The sequence below is a fragment of the Ambystoma mexicanum genome, chromosome 1q (assembly GCF_040938575.1).
Source record: "Ambystoma mexicanum isolate Mex_15411 chromosome 1q, UKY_AmexF1_1, whole genome shotgun sequence".
Lineage (NCBI taxonomy): Eukaryota > Metazoa > Chordata > Amphibia > Caudata > Ambystomatidae > Ambystoma > Ambystoma mexicanum.
In genome coordinates this window covers 1,529,134,062-1,529,150,232 of record NC_090922.1, presented here as the reverse complement: position 1 = coordinate 1,529,150,232, position 16,171 = coordinate 1,529,134,062, and positions in this window count along the sequence as shown.

Genomic DNA, 16,171 nt, shown 5'->3' with positions numbered 1-16,171 from the left:
GAGGCAGCTGATCCCATTCCAGAGAGACCAGTGACCAGATCCCCTGCCTAGCTGTCCAGCATCTATTCCAGCGGTCCACAGTGACCAGACCTTGCATAGCTGTTCAGCATCCTATCCAGGAGAGCCCAGTGGTCAGACCCCTTGGGCCAGCGGTCCCAGTGACCAGACCCCTTGGCCCAGCCATCCAGTTTGACCAGATCCCTTGGCCTAGCCGTCCAGAGACCTTGCTGGCTGTCCTGAACCCCAAACTCAAGCTTTCATTGTAAGTATCGCATCACTCAGTCCCCGAATTGCATAGCCCGCTCTTTTGACCCTTGCACCCCATTGAAATCCTATTCAAAATCCCAAATTGCCAGTATAATCTGTTCACCTTTCCATAGACAAACCTGTATTATACTGTGTATGTTAAGTGCATTTCTTTAATAAGTCCTTCCATAGTCTGTATAAGTCGTTAGTATTATTTTGAAGTAAATCAATTGTTTTCCCCCATTGAAATTCACTTTCATTACTGTTGCCATTCGAAACCAACAATTTTGTGGAGTGTTTTTACTAAATATAATAATTAAAAGATAGCATAAATAGAATTAGTCTTTGTGCAACAAAAACCAAATTTGCCTGTGTTCTGTGTGCCTTACCCTTGAACTCCAATCGCATCCGTCCCATAGAAAAACCCTAACTGTAGTCCCATTGAGAGTAACCCCTTCCCATCAGAATCTTACCTGCATATGCCTCTTTTCCTTGTCCTGAGAACCGATTTTTGATTTTGACAGCTAAGGCTTTACTTGGCTGCTGTCAGCACTAATCTTGTGTTAAACTAAATTCCCATTTCGGCGCGTGTTTTTTCTTTTGCATTTCTGTCTTTTCCCAAAATTGATTTTCTTACCTGTGTTCACGTTGCCTTGGTGCTCTGCTAGTAGTTTTTAAGCTTCCTTATCACTTGAGTGTAGCAACACGAATCTCTACCCTAGCTATCCCATTGCAGTTGTAAATGGCTGTGCAAGTAACAAGTAAAATCTGATTATGCTGTTTTGCTCCTAAAACGAGTTTTCATTTTCTTCTTTGGCTTCCCATCTTGGGGTGGTGGGCTAAATTCAAAATCTGATTTTTCCCTCTTCATTCTGACTCCTTGCCACTGCCTTCCATTCACAAAGAGTTTCGTTAGCTGACGTTGGCGGTGATTGTTGCAGGGGGAGTGCATAACGTGAGTGTTATCTGTTATTTAAAAAAGGATGTTGCTTGTTTGCTATTAAAGATTTCTGTACATTTGGTTAAGAGTTTGAATTAACTGCACTGTGAGAGTCTTTGCATTTGTATCGCCGCCCCATTAGTCACTGCTGCCCAATTATTGGATTTTGCTTGATTTTCCTTTGAACCATAAAAATGAATACATATCATATTGTTACACACCGGCCTGGTTCCTCGCCCATTGTGACACAGGGTGTTTGTTAAGGTGGGTGTGAGATGGGTTGGGGTCCTACTCAAACAAACAACCCAGGGTTGAGATGAAGATAAAAGTGTTTATATTGTGCCCACATTCAATGTCAGTGGAAGAAGTCCCTGGCTGGAGTGTGCTCTGTCATAAAACCGTTACAGTACCATAGACTTACATGGGGAGAAAATCCCCCTGCACTGCTATCCTTTTAGGATGTAACCCTGTTTTACCATAGACTTATATGGGGAAGAGCATCCATGCGCTGTTATCCATGTAGGGTGTAGCAGTGTTTACCATAGACTCATTTTGGGAGCAGAGCCCACCTTCACTATTATCCTTGTAAGATGTAGCAGTTTTTTCCATAGACTAATATGGGGATCAGAGCCCCCTGCTCTGCTATTCTTTTAGGATGTCACACTGTTTTACCATAGACTTATATGGGGAAGTGCATCCATGCACTGTTACCCATGTATGGTTTATCCGTATTTCCCATAGACTTATGTGGGGAGCAGAGCCCCCCTGCACTGGTATCCTTGTATGATGTAGCAGAGTGTTACCATACACTAATGTTGGGAGTAGAGCCCCCCCTGCTCTGCGATCCTTGTAGGATATAGCCACGCGTTACGAAAGACTTATATGGAAAGAATAGTCCCACTGCACTGCTGTCCTTGTAAGATGTGGCAGTGTTTTACCGTAGACTAATATGGGGAGTAGAGCCCCCCTGCACTGCTATCCTTGAAGGATGTAGCAGTGCTATTCCATAGGCATCTATAGAGCAAAGAGCCCTCTGGCACTGCCATCATTGTAGGAGATAGCAGTGTTACCATACACTAATATGGGGAGCAGAGCCTCCATGTAGTTCTATCCTTGTAGGATGTAGCAGTGATATACCATAGACATCTATAGAGCAAATAGCCACCCTGTACTGCCATCATTGTAGGATGTAGCAGTGTTATACCATAGACATCTATAGAGCAAATAGCCACCCTGTACTGCCATCATTGTAGGATGTAGCAGTGTTACCAAAGACTTATATTGGGATAAGAGCCACCCTGTACAGCTATCATTGTAGGATGAAGCAATTTAACCATAGACTTATATGGGGAGCAGCAGGGACCCGTCGTACTGCTATCCTTGTAGGATGTAGCAGTGTTTTACCATAAATGTCTCCAGCTTTCCCTTCTCAACTATCTTCCCACTCGAACACTTCGCTCCTCCACCTCCAACTCCTTGAGGGTCGGTCGCTTTCCCATCAACGAGTTGGGGTGGCCTCAACACCATAAGACTGCCTGCCAATAGTGTCACCCGACATGTCATGCCCTAGGAGGACCAGGCCAACCTGGGCTTGAGGGAGATTCCTGCCAGCCCCCTGAGCTCAGCCAACAAACTGGTGTCTGACCATCGAATACTTGTGGTCCTGATACCCACCACAAGGAGGCGGTTCATTGGGCAAGGCAAGGGTTGCAGCTCTCCAGGAGTGCTTGTGCACCTTTGTGTGTCCCGCAGGGGGTGGCACTCCTGACTGGGGGGAACATCGCCAAAAAGGGGGTGAGTGATGTCCTGTCACCCCGTGCCTGAGCAGCCTGGACGTCTAGCGATCTGTGTCTCGCTGACCTGCCCACAACATCAAGGGACTATGCCGATGTGGCCCCTGGTACCTGCCAGGTGCGGCTTTGCCTGTCTTGAACTGTACCATCAATGGACCTGGACCCGGGGAAGTGACTCCGGAACGGATGCTGATGGAAAGTGAACTGGTCTCCTGAAGTCCCGCCATTGCTTTAAGAGGACTCGGTAAACATGTGCTTTGATGCTGTGAACCTGCACAGTAACTACATGCTTATAGTGGTCTCAGTAAAGGACAGCGATGTGAAGCTGTGCTCCCACAGTTGGGAGGGGTGCTCTATATGGTACCAGTGGCTATCCGTGAGCATCATGCAATGGTGGCAATTCCGTACCGCAGGTTAATAAAGGGTTTTATAAATTCCGGGCCAACCATTCACCGGTGGTTCGCCCACTGTGACTATCACCTGAGGGTGATGGGTTGATATGTGTTGTATGTATAAGCAGGTGAGACCATAAGCGCATCAGTGAAGTAGTCCAAATGATGTCGTTCTGTAACGGGGAGAGGGGAGGAAATCATTGATGTGGTAATTAAGTTTTGTTTGTTCTTTATGAAAAAGGAGGGATGTTGTGTAGTGAACCCTCCCGTGTGTGTTGCCCCTTTAAGGGGATGCGTCCCTCCCATGTGTATTGCCCTTTTAAGATGGGTCATGACTGCGTCATGGCCCAAGCTAATAAAAGGGAGCCTTGCAGGCACGTGTATCAGAACCGCAGCAGACCCTGTAACAGGAATGACCTGAGTTCGTCTCTCATTGATGCCTGCAGGCCCACCCTGTGCAAGCAGGGCCTGCAGGCCAGGTTGCCATGGGCCCCCCGCCCCTGCCAGGAAGGCACTGAACAACAGTGCTGCACAATGGGACCTGCAGCTCCCAGATGAATGGCTGACAATCAAGTAAATATGTGAGTGGGTGCTGACACCTTGAGTGTGAGACACTGCGCACATCCAGTGTTCTCTTTTGGGGAAGAACACAGAGATCTCTTGTCACTGGTTTAGGGCACTTGAACCGATTGGCCTGCAATATATCCAGCGGGGCGGAAACACACCTCTGTGAATTAAGAAGTGGCTTTCTGAAAAAACGTTTTTTGGGATCATCACCATTGAACACCTTGTGAAGCAAAAGAAACTGGCTTTTGAAATTGAATGAAATTCGTTTATTCACATCAATTTGAATTCTGTTTTTAACTGTGTTTTTGGTTTGTAATGTATATGTCCTGATGAGGTGCACCAGACGGAAGCTGTATAGACCGTTCTGGTAGCCCGAAACTCGAGTTGGCAACACCACAGAGCCTACTCCTCCCAGAGTTGGCTTTAACTTGTTTTTTTTATAGGCAAAATATGGGGATTAACATGGGTCCACGAATAACTATTTTAGAATACCTACCCAGTGTTCTTGCATCTTTTGATGGAAAAAATATTGTTAAATAGGCATTTTTTGGAACTAGTAAAATATTAAACCCATATGGATGGGATGTTCTGAGTCACAGAACAAAATTACCAGGATTGTGTTTTTTGCACAAGTATGAGTGGTTTCTTGTATGCATGGGGATGAAAGAGTATGGAAGGTAATGATATGTGAGATGTGAGCTTTCTTTGTTGATGTGATAAAATATGTGTTCTTGACAATTGGATTTTATAGATGTGTTATTAATATTTGATATGCCCTTTTGTAAAAGTTTTCTACAATTAAAAAATGATTAAATAAACCTGAAACAAATGAGTTTTGGCATGCTGTCTTGTGTCCAAAACACACACTCTTTAAATAGGGTTGTTGTTCTTGGAGGGGACTATGCAGCGTTTTTACGCACAAATTTACATGAATCAAGTATAGGAGGTTGTGCACCACGGATAACTGCAGCTTTTCGTTTGGCCTGCCAGGAAGGCAGCCAGGGTCCGCATGAGCAGGTGGGGCTAAACCTGCCACCCCTAGAGGCACGGGGCCTCCCTGGTGCTGGTGTCCCAGAGCACCTCAGGGGGAGCTGGTGTGATGCCCATGACCAGCCCACACCCATCAATCCCTCGAGGCATTGGCCCTCCGTGATACTGGTGTCACATAGCATCTCAGGCGGGGGCTGGCGCGATGTCCGCGACTAGCCCTCCCACATAGCACCCCTGAAAGACTGACTCCACAATTGAGCTCTTCATGTGTGATTGTGTGTGTGTGTTTCCATTTTGCTAAATACCTTCAGGCCTGGTGTCAAAGGGGAAGCTTCAGAATGTGGCACGCATGTGAAGAGGCCGGGACTCGTGTGTAGGTTGCACATGAAGTCTACCGTATGAGGTAGGGGGCAAATAGTTGCACGCCCCTCATGAGCCAGTCTTGTCTCTGAAATGCCGGTAGGGGGCGGGCAGAGTCAGTCACTAGTCAGGCCCGCCTGTGGCACGTCTAGGAGCCATGCCAGCCTGTCCCCTGCCCCCTGGTGCCAGTGTGGGAGGTGTAGTGTGTGTGCGAGTGCCACCTGGGCTTTGAACTCCAGGGGGCCGCTCCTGAGCCCCACTGGTGCTCGGCTTCCAGCACCTTCCTGTGACTCCCGAGCCAGGCTTTGCTGCAGTTAAGAGGCGGCGCTGGGGTCACGCAGCTGCGACCTGCACTGAAAGCGCAGCTTAGGACTGGCCCCTGACCCAGAAGCTCGGGCAGTGCTTGCTTGCCAATAAGCGCACAGATAAAAGAGACATATACAGGCCAGTTCACCCGCCAACCCAAGGCACCCATTTCCTGCTTTTACTCGAGCGTTCTGAATAATAGATACTTTTGGAAAAATTCAACTCCCTATTTTGCAACCTCTGTGTTTCTGGATGTTCATAAAATGTACTCCTTAGATCATGAACCCCCTTGCTGTACCGCCTGAGGGCGCTGCTCAACTGCGCTACTATGCCTGTACCCCTGACGGGGGCTCTCTTTTTTAGCCTTACCCGCTAATAATAAAGTATGTAAATATGTCCTATGCAAAGCGCTTTCGATAAAGGCACTATATAAATAACAATTATTATTATTATGCAACAAAACAAAGCACACATAGACCCGCACAACAGCATACGCCGTCTTCCGACAGTATAACACCCCAAGCCCAGCCAACGGAATTCCGGGCTGAGGCCACCAACAGCACATCACTGCACTCTTGCACTTCTCTAGCTCATCCCACTAACTCCCCCCTCACCTCTCCCTTTTTTTTCAAAGCCGCCAGAGCGCCAGGGGACCACTCCGGTGGTGAAAGTGTGCGGTCCAAATATCCTTTAACATTAACATTAACATTAGTCTGCCCCACAGCCCCCTTGCCAGCCAAAAGAGTGCAGCTTGACTCCAGTCCAGTCCAGTACATGGATCCCAGATCCCCAGGGTGCCTCCATGCTGCAGAGTGGGGCTGATCGCCATAGCCCACTTCCCAACATCACCTGATCACTAACCTTGTAAATGCCCCATCCCTGCATTAGTGAAGCCACCCAGACCACCATTAATAAAACACTATACAAAAAAGCAGCAACAAATGCAATGGTTTTGGCTTTTGTACAGGCATTGGGCAAGCATGTGCCCAGCAATATGCCCAGGTAGGGACAGAATTTTCCAGGTCAGCTGGTAGAGGTGGCAAGGGCAGCCGCTGGTGTGGGTGGACCTCAGCCCTCCCAATTTGAGGAAGTTGAAGGCAGAAGGCTGCTCAGAGGTGCCGGTGGCAAGGGGGCTCCAACAAGAAGCTGCCAAAACCCTCCTGTTAGAGGAGTATTTACATTTAACCAATCATTAAGAGGCAGCATCAGCAAACATGCAGAGGACAGAAGCATGTCTCACCCCACATCAATAACCCCCCTAACCACATGACATAGCAAAAGACTTAACTGCTGGGCTCAGCTAGTAGAGGGCTCCTCCTCCCAATGAGTGGCATCTCTTCGAGAAACTAAATATCCTCTGAAGTGTGGTGATGCGTCTCATGGGGTGACAAATCAACTTCCGGGGCACCAGTGGTCCAGGGATGAGTATTGGTTTCTAAATCATCAAAGAACCAGCTAAAACAGAATGGTGAATTTGAAGTAGTGACTAGTGGAAGACCGCCGTTACATCTTTCAGCACAAGCTGCAGAATTAGTGATGCTTATGGCCGTACTCGAGAGATATGAGGATGAGGAAGTGACAGTTTTCTCTGACTCCGACTATGTGATGTTAATCGTGCACGCAGAATTATCATTCTGGAAAAGGAAGGGATTCCTCCGTGCAGACAGCACACCAGTGCAACATGTGTCACTATTGGACAGGCTTATTAAACTACTAGAGGTCCCATTGGCTAACGCCGTGGTGAAATGCACAGCCCATACTAAAGGGGCAGACACGATTTCTCGCAGTATCAAAGCTGCCAACAGTGAAGCAAAAAGAGCAGCATATTTTTCCAATATTTCTGGTTTTGAAAAAGAAAATATTAAGCAAATGTCAGGATGATGCATGGTGATAAAAGAGGGCTTTAACCTGTTGTCCATTGTACAGTTAATTGAGTTGCAAGGTCGAGCTCCGCCAAAAGAACACGATTTAAGGAAAAGACGCAGGTGTTCTTTATCCCCCACCGAGGCTTTATAGAGACAAGATAGTGCTGGAAAGCCAGTCATGCCTCTAGCATTATTGTAGATTGCGCTGGACCAGCTCTACCATCCTGCGCATATAACTAGAGAGAACTTTCCTGCTACTATCTCAGAAGATTGGAATGCACCAAATCTATTAGAACACGTTGCACAATTTATTGTAACCTATATTGTCTGTCAGAAATATACAGCAGGGCATACCTTGTGAACAGTGAGAGGAGCAATACCCCGTCCCCATGGTCCCTTTCAGCATCTACATATAGATTATGTGGTTATGTTGTAAACATGCAATGGCTACAGATATTATGCTAGTAGTAGTATGTCTTTTTTCCGGATGGATTGAGGCAGGTCCATGGACGCACCCCGATGCCACATGTGCTGCCGAGTCTCTTGAACGTGGGGTGTTTCCTAGATGGGGGGCATGCAAAGTCCTATGGTCTGTTAATGGGCCACATTTTGTAAATTAGGTGTTTGTGCAAAAAGCACTTCTATTAAACATAACGTACACATTCACATCCCTGTATAACCCACAGGTGAATGGTATCTGTGAATGTTTAAATGGACTACTTAAAGAGAGAATAGGTAAGATTAAAATGGCTCTGAAGAAGGGATGGCTATGCTGCATACCCCTTGCTTTGTTTGCTTTGAGAAATCAGCCTGGCTCAGATCACCACTTGACTCCTCATGATTTGGTGACTGGATGTCATATGAACGTACGTCTTGCTCCTGCCACTCGAATAAAAACGGATGCCCATAGTGTTTTGCGAGAACATTAGGGGATGAAATGCATAATATGCACACTGGATTGGATTTGTCATCATAACTGCTCTATCTTACTCACCGCCAAGACTCTTATCCCATGGCCTCACCACCAATATATTCAATTTAACCTCGCCACTAAAAAGGGCCCCCCAGGCCCACTATCCCATATCCAGCAGCCCTCGCGAGGAACTCACGCCAACTGACGGCCAAAAACCTTGCACCATTTCTAAGGGTGCCCGCTATGCAGGCCCCATTCGTCAAAGACCCAGAAACCCTAGCTAACACCTTTAAACACATCATCACACAAGCTGTTGATGCCATCGCCCCATTTGTCCCAAATAAAGCTAAAATAGTCAAAGACTCTAACACGTGGTTTTCTAAGGAGCTGCTTGACCAACGCTCAGAAAGAAGGTCTGCCCTCTCTGCTTGGAAAGCCAACCCTTCTGAAGCCACTAGGAGCACCTTTAAAGCCATTTCCAAATCTTACAAAGCCAATGTCACCCACGCCAAAGCTGGTCATTCAACTCCAGGATCAATGATGCCAAATCAGGGTCCTAAGAAATCTTCACCATCTTTAGAGAGCTGGAAAAACCATCCACCCCTCCTCCCACTCTCCTCAAGGATGAAAGTTGGTGTAACAGCATTCAGCTGGCCATGCTAGACAAGCTCAACACCTTGCAAACAAAACTTCTGGACCATCAAAAAGCTCCTGACCTACTAATAGCCAAACTGCACAGTAAAATGCCCATGGCCACCAAGCTAGAGTCCTCCCCACCTTTTGACTTTAAAGATATGACTGAATCAGAAGTTATCACCCTGCTCAAGTCAATCAAACCTTCAAATTGCAAAGGGGATGCTTGCCCAGCCCAACTTCTCAAAGACTCAACACACATCCTCGCCCCTTCCTAACGGCGTTCATTAACTCGTCCTTCCAGGCAGGCATCGTTCCTACTGGATTTAAGGAAGCCTAGGTACGCCTGCACCTTAAAAAAACATCCATTGACCTAACGATCCATGGGAACTACAGGCCCATCACCACCGTCCCTTTCCTTCTAAAAATCCTGGACAAAGCAGCCTACCTGCAAGTCCAAAGATTCCTGGAAGAGAACCGTGTTCTCTGCCTGCAGCAATCTGGCTTCTGCCCACGACATGGCACCGAAACGGCTCTCCTAGACCTACAAAATCAAATGGACAATCTTAGAGACACAGGCAAACCTGTGCTCCTTCTGCTCATCGATTTATCTGCATCATTCGACTTAGTGGATCACAACACACTCTGCCACCATCTCGCAACTGCGGCCAACATCTCCCCGAAAGCATGTGATTGGATCACTTCCTTTCTCCAAGAGAGGGTCATGAAAGTCTTCTCTGACTCTGCCTGTGCCACCCCGAGCCACATTAAATGTGGATTTCCACAAGGCTCCTGCATAGCTCCCACGCTCTACAACCTCTTCACCAGGCCTCTTTTCAGCATCCTTGACTCCCTGGGCATCTCGTATACCAATTATGCAGATGACACACAGATACTAATCCCACTCACTGGTGACTATGAGGCAGATATGTGCACTCTTACCACCATCTACCCGACTATCCAGTCATGAATGGTGGACAACTGGCTTTGCCTCAACAGTGAAAAAACAGAACTACTCCCCATTGGTTCGCCCACTACCTTAGGTAACTTTGATCAACAATGCATGTCCTTCACTATCAATAATATTCCCATCAAGGTATTCAAGAACGTCAAGACACTGGGAGTTTACCTTGACTCTGATCTCACCATGGGTAGACAAGTGAATGCCATTGCCTCCTCGTCTGCCTATTACTTCAAAGTTCTTAACGCAGCCAGACCCTTCCTATCACGCCAGAAGTGCCTCACCATAGCTAGGGCAGTAATTGGATCCAGTCTTCATTATTGCAATGTCCTCCTAGTAGGAACCTCTGGCAAAAACTGGCCAAACTCCAACTGGTCCAAAAGAACGCACTCATGGCGGCCACTGGAACCTCAAGGAAAGATCACATCTCAGAAGTTAGAAGGCAGGCTCACTGGCTCCCTTGCTAAGGAGAGAATCGTCTTTAAAACCCTCTGCCTTGCACATAAATGCTACTATGCTCCTGCACCCCCGTACCTTATCCAAAGAATTATTAAACACACCGCCACGAGGCCCCTCAAGAAGGAGTATTCCAACATGATTCTCATGCCCAAGACAATAAGGATCCGCACTGGGGGATCCAGTTTTCCCACAATGGCAGCCTCCCACTGGAATGCCCTCCCCTCTCACCTAAGAACGATTCAGTCCCACCAAGCATTCCGCAAAGAAATCAACACCAAGCTTTTTGTATGAATACGCTCAAATGTTTACTATTTGCAAGGCTGCACGTTTTATTTATTTCTGAACTCACCTGCACCCTTTGTACCTACCTATGACTAATGTACCTGTACCCAAAAGACCTCAAGGTCGCCTGTGAACGTCTTAATCAAATCAAAAATTCCTCAAATATTCATGTAACAGCACCTCGATGCCTTTGGGCTGTAAGAGCGCTATACAAATGCAAATAAATAAATACATTTGACCAACATGACTGCTAGTATTTCTTTTATATCCCAGCAGGTCAGAAATCAGAGGGATGGGTCGAAGAAGATTGAAGAAGACACCAATCGATCAACCCTGCTGAACTGCTAAAGCCACCTAGTTTGTATCCTGGAGTGCTTATGCTTATTAGAAGTTTTGACCACACTTGGCATAAGCATCGTTTTGAAGGACCGTACAGAGCAGAGGAGGTCACCCCCGCAGCATTGACGATATAAGGAAGACGGCTCTGGCTGCATCCGCGTGATATAAAGTGCTACAATGGAGAGACCCCTACGTTTCCGGCAACCGTTGACAGTGAAGCGAGAAGAAAAGTTACGCGTATGCAGACCCGAGCGGCTACCAATAGCCAACAAGAGTTATTAAAATGAAAACAATCAGGACTGCTGAACATTCCCAGTTTTACAGGGAATCAAAACGAGTTCCAGTGTCCACAGAACTATCCCTTTTAGGTCACAGAGACAATGCTTGGAAGATAAGACAACTCCACATGACACTTAATGTTACCAATAACATTACAAACACTCTTGTATGCCATTTGCACATATATATTTCGATCCTATCCAGCTCCGGTGAGACACGTTGATATTGTCACCTTTTTCAGAAATCCTAAAACAGCTCCTATAATTCTCGAAACATCATTGCAATATTAAACAACTTCTGTCATAAAAAAATGTGGTTATTTTACAAAAGTAACAAAAGTTAAGCACTGAAAATGTAATGGGGCTTCTCAATTTCATGAGATATACATTATTGATGAGAAAACCAATTAATGCACAAAATGCGTTATGACGTGTGAATTCTTTTGTAGCTCTTCTTGTGGCTTTGTTTTGTACAATATGTTGTCCTTATTTTCTTATGCTTATAGCATCACGCTTGATGATTTCCAGAAATGTAGATGCAGAATCCCAAAGTGATGAGAAATCTATTTCTGTTTCTAATGAGCGCAAGAGTGACATTTTTCCTGCTATTACCAAACAAATTAACCAGCTTTAGAGGGATGCGGGAGATGATTACCAGGGTATGAACACACACCTTGATAACTCGGCTCATTTAAATAACAACATGTGCTACCAGCACATGAGTGAAGTGGGGAAAAGAACATCAGATGAGAGCTGCTATGTATGTTCTCTCATCACATATGCCATGAATGCAGCCAGAACATTTTTAGCAAGAGAAATACCCATGCATGAACCGAAGTGCCTGTGTCACCTAGCGGCATGCATGACAAGAGGACAATTTCAAGGAAAATGGGCAAGTTTACGTTGGATGTCACATAGAATGTTCCCATATGAGGATAGTTACATAGAAACACAGAAGATGATAAAAGACCCGAACTCAAAGAACAAGATGATTCAGTACACGTTGGGCGGTCCAAATAGAAGAGAAGTGAAGATTGTTGAACAAAAGAGACTGGACTTTGTAAACACATGGGAAACACCAGGATTGCCAGAATACTGGGAGAGGCCTCAGCTACTGGTATATGGACAAATAGCCACCATCTCAGGGTGGAAAGAAGGAATGATGGGATGCAGCGCACACCTATTGGTGACAGCACCGGTACAGGTAATACAAGTAGTGAATGATGAGTGTCTCAAAGAATGGGCTAAGTATGTGAAGATGCAAACATGGGTTGAAGATGAAGCAGGACCTGTATCTATATTTCTCATGAAGAATACAACACTGGGCTTCAGAAGCAAGGGTCAGGCAAAGGTTGGAGAAAACAAAGGATGTAAACACATTATTGATGTGCTAGGAATGAAAGGAGGAACTATTGTGCCTGTGGATCCAGGAATTATACTAAACTGGCTCTAAATTGGGAAGGAGTATGTTCTGTGGTGATAATACATGCTCCTGCTTTGGTCGTCCCTCAAAGTGATCTCCATATAACCAGTTTTCCAAAAATGAATGCACATCTAAGGAAGAAGCCGTCACTCAAACTCACACGGAAAGAGAGAGAGAATTACTTCTCAGCAAAATCAATAGAAGCCTACAATGACCTTCTAGATTAACATAAATTGTTCAGTAAAAGAGCAGTGATGTTTTCAGCCATATTCATGCCAGGAATTTAAGCTGCAGCAAACACCAAATGGTTACAAATGACATGGTGTGAACTGCTACAAACAATTAACACAACAATAAAATGATTCAATGTTATTAAAGAAGAAATGAGGGCCACCAGGCTAGTGACCCTCCAGAACAGGCATGTCTTGGATCTAATTACAGCAATGGAATAATGCGTGTCTGCAAAGGTCGGGCCTTCTTGCTATACATTCCGATCTGTCCATGATGGGTAAAATGGAACTTTGACAGAAGCTATGACTCTGTTAACGACACTGCACCCGAAGATGGTGGAAGCTGAAGACTGGTTCTCATACCTGTTCTTGTGAGATCCAACCTGGTTGGTGAATGCATTCAAGATACTGAGAGCAATACTAGTGTTGCCATTGCTGGGATTAGGTCTTTTGGGGATAATCATTGGACAATGCAAAAAGACAGCAAAGAAAGTGATTGGAATGAAGGTAATGATCGATATCAATTCTCTTAACTGATGGACACACACAAACTGAGACCACCGATAATCACCTGAAGGAAAGTTCTCCTTATTTATTTATTTATTTATTCATTAGCATTTATAGAGCGCACATCAGCCCTTAGGCATCATGGCACTGTTACAGAGGTACTTGCTGGTTACATTTGTTGTTAACAGGGTATACATAAGTATAGCATTTGGCTGCAAAGTACTGTTGTTTCACAGAGTATGCTTAGACCTAACTTAGTTACAGGAGTCGGAGGCCGGGAAGGAGAGGGTCTGGGAATCTATATGAACAGGGTAGTTTTGTTTCGCGGGATGTGGGGAGTGCGGGTCAGCTCTGAGTGCGTTGGGTAAGGGATTCCATAGCTTGGGAGCTATGTGTGGGAAGCTGATGCCTCCTGCTTTGGCTCTTTTGATGAGGGGTATTCAAAGTGTTATGGTGTGATTACTTTTTTTGGGGCGTGTGGATGGGTCTCAGGTAATGGTGTCTGCTAAGTAGGAAGGGGCAGTGAGGTTGATGAATTTATGCGTTAGGGTAAGTATCTTGAAGTTAATTCTTTCCTGAACTGGAAGCCAGTGGGCAGCTTGCTTGGGTGATGTGTTTCCCTTTTCCTGCACCCCAGGAATGAAGTTTTACTATCCTAAGGATCATCAGAACTATGTGGGACGTTGGTTGTTCTGTTAGCCATCTGGGTAGTGCTGCCAAATTACCTGGAGTGTGGCTGAACACATAAACAATGCAGGTGACCTGAGGTAGGTGACAAAAATATAGATCCCGAAGAAACCACGGTGTAAAGAAGTAGCTAAGAGAATTGAGGAGGTGGGCGAGGACTCAACCAGAGGGGGGAATGTACAGAGGCAGATGTACATGCCATTAATGGAGCCCACCCCCTCACCTCCATCATACGAGACGAACAGCAGGAGGACACTGTGTTTGATACCAGTTATAGTCACAATACTGCATCGAAGATACGAAAGACGTTATGCGCTCGGACAACCGTATCATATGCATCCCAGAGTTGATCCAGAAGACCTGAGCATGAAAGCTCCATTGGAAATGGCAGAGCTATAGGTAAAGAATGCCAGATGAAAGTGACGCCACTACCAAGAGAAGACACGCGGATGTACTAAAACCGAAGCAAGTGTATTCAGAGAATGAAGATACAAATAAAATGACAAAGTAAATGCATATGTGAACATTAAAAGTATCATACACATGAGAAGATGAAGAGATGCAGTAAATGTATACATGTAGAAACGCAGCCATGTTGAAGAAATGGACGCTGGCCTTGTATAATAAGTAAACGAGAAACCTCAAGGAAATGAAGAAAGGCAGAAGTCATGACAGGCACTGGAATATGAATTAGTGCAGAGCAAGGATAGGTGTTTGACTCATAACTAAGAAGGCCTACATCACTAGAATAGAAGCCGAGGAAGATAAGTTATGGATGTTGGAAATATTTCTCTTTTATTAATTGAAGGAGTGAATGGATGCAAGTGCCACTTGTTGTGTAATTAAAGACATGGAAAGTAGGGTCTCCTGACACCTGGTCTGGGACTAGGGGACAAGGCCTATTCATGAATCTCCAGACGAAGATCGCAATGTACCTTCACTCCCTTTAAAGTTCTGAGGAAGAGAACATTCAACGAGGTCAAGCACAAAGGATCTAACGAATAAGAGATGGTAGGCTTATTAAACTTGAAGGGCAGTTGTCTGACGTTGCTCCTCTGCACCTGGGTTTCGTGTTTTACGTGCCGCTAACAAGCTGAATGTCCAAGGGTCGTGAGAGAGTGCCAACCAATCATGAGGTTCCATGTGATGGTGGATCTTATATTGTCGCTCGGCCCAATCCGCTGCTGCTGCTGTTATGATATTATCTGTATTTTACATAGTTTAGAGGTCGTCCGAGATGTGACTATCAGATAAATGATATAGAATGGTAATACTAACCCCTCAACTTCTCCACCCAGTAGGTTTTACTGTTAGCCACGTAGGATGACTTCATAGCTGACATATGTGAAGGTATAAGACCGTTTGTATAACTGAAAATCATTGAGAGTGTGTGAGCTGAAATTCGTTTTGCATGCTAGATTTCCCTACTTTATTGAATGGATAATAAAGTAGTATTTTGCCATCTTCCTTGAGTCTCTGGTTATTTGGGCCTGGGATTGTGTATATGGTAATCCCATTGAGCACTTGGAATGCACCATGTGCTCCTGAACACATTATTCCCTGCCTGTGTATGCAGCAACCTTGTCAATTTCTATACTACTTGTGTAACCCTGTCTGGGTATTCTGCAACCCCCCTACTTATGTGAATGCAAACTATTTTGCACCCTACTTGTGTCGCACAACCTATTCTACTCTTACTGGCTGCGTGGCCCTTTGTGTTATACTGACAGTTTATAGACCAGCTGTTAGCTTGTATTTTCATAGAAACTCAGGAACAGGTGGTGGCGTGGCCAGACCTGGTGCAACTCTCATCTCCTTATTACAATACTATGGCCCGCGCGTGCAATACTAGGTGCCCTACATACATTACCTTCAGCCATGCACTCCTATACTATGACCTGGACGTGCAATACTAGGTGCCCTCCATGCACCACACTCATCTATGCACTACTATACTATGGCCTTGACGTGCAATACTAGGTGCCCTCCATGCACCACCC